We start from the raw sequence: 1998 nt of genomic DNA on the forward strand, positions 1-1998 counted from the left end.
CAGGGAAGTAGCTGCTAAAAAACTATTGGGAAGACAGGAGTAGCACATGTCAAGAAGAACCACCACTAGCGCTCAGATTTGCTGTCAGCTTTCAGAGAATAAGAGGTTGCAGGAACTTCAGGAAACTGCCAGAAATGATTGCAGTTATTTGTAGCATCACAGTGATTTGCAAGGAAAAGCCTTGAAGGTGCTGCTATAAAATCTCACATGTTGAAGCCCACACAATTGTTTATTGTTGTCAGAAGGCAGTTTGTTTTCTGCCTTATTTATGCTTTATAAATCTTGTATGTACACCTGTTTTCGTTGGACTTGAACCCAGATCATGGCCAGCAAAGAATTCTGGGGATGTAATTCCTGAACTTCCAGGTTCTGCGCTACAAGAGGAAAGCATGGAGGCGGCAGAATGACTAGGGGAGAAGGAGTAAGGTACTGAGTTGTCATCCATCAGTTCAGCAGAGAGCCCCTCCAAGATCCTATTCCCCATTTGTTTTTCTGGGAAGTCATCCCTCCCTCATGTAGGCAGAACCCTAGAGGTGTAAGACAGGTAGTCTTCAGAGAGTAACACAAGGTTCAGTTGATGGCTGAGATATAGTTCTTAAAACAGGAGGATTAAGAGAAAATGTACATGTTGAAAGTTGAGACCCCCACCAGAGTTGTTTCCCATTCAATTCTTGTCATGTTTATGCCACACCCCCACCTGCCCCCGGCTGGATGGACATTGGAAGAGCCTTCCCTAGAAAACCTCACCAGCCGAAGGAAAGGCCTATAGAAATACTGACAGGAACTCTCCAGAAGAAGTCCCTATCAGACCACTCTATGGAAAAGCCTACAGGTGCAAGCCTACCCCTGGGCACAAACTTTTAAAACAACTATTTAATGCTTTACACTAAATGTGAGGCAAGAGTAGAAGGTGACCTCAGAAAGATGGCAAAGTAAAATAGGAAATGCCACTCCCCTCCCCCTTAGAAACAATCACAGGCCAGAATCTGTCAGACTTAACTTTTACCACTTTCTGGAAGATCATCAAGACTAGACAACAATCAACAAATGCTGAGGTGGGGTGGGAGGACTGAAAATGGTAGGAGAGCCACAGGACAAGTTCACTTATTTGGGCCTTCCCCTTCTCCCCCTCCCTCAGTTCCAGGCGCAGCAGTTTGTGCAAACCATGCTGGCAGCTTGACAACCTGCATACATTCAAATTCAGGTCTCTGGGGGCCTGATTACTAACCTGCTGAAATGACAATCTGCAGTGCCTTTTACAACAGCTTTAACTGGCTCCATGGAATACTGCCTGAGGGCATGTGTCTAGATCCCCTAACCCAGAATTTACGCAGGGCAGAGACGCCATGTGGCAAGGGGGAACAGAGCAGCTCAGAGGAGGGGACCTGTAGAAACATGGAACAGAACTGAGCTGACCAAGGCTGCCTAGCACAAATGACTGAATGAAACAAAGGAGTTGATGGGGAGAAAAACACTTTCAGAGGGGAAACCAGTCACACACACACTGGGGAATTCCTGAAAGCTACTATGAATGCCCTGGGCAAGCATGGGCTGAGACAGATGTGAGAAGAATCTAACTTGAAGAAGAGCTCCAGCACGGAGCCAATATACACTACACTCTGGGTATAAGGGAGAAATTGACTTCCAGAGTTAGCATAGCAAAATGCTTGGACTTCAAAAGGTTAGAAAATATACAAAGACATGCAAAGAAACAGAAACTTTACGTCAAAATTTGTTACAAGAGACAAGGAAGGATATAATAAAGAAGACCATAAATCAGTGGGCTAATATATCAAGAAGATATAGCAACTTTAAACATTTGAATCTAATCAGAGCAAGCTACATAATGGAAGCGGGAAAAAAGTTCTACAATAGCTAGAGACTTTAATATGCCACTTTCAATAATAGAACAAAAGAGCAATACAGAAACAGATTATTTGAAAGCTTCAAACAAACCACACTGAAGAGACATGCATAGAGCATTCCATACAACAGGAG

This window comes from Tamandua tetradactyla, chromosome 4, assembly GCF_023851605.1.
Source record: "Tamandua tetradactyla isolate mTamTet1 chromosome 4, mTamTet1.pri, whole genome shotgun sequence".
NCBI classification, from domain to species: Eukaryota; Metazoa; Chordata; class Mammalia; order Pilosa; family Myrmecophagidae; genus Tamandua; species Tamandua tetradactyla.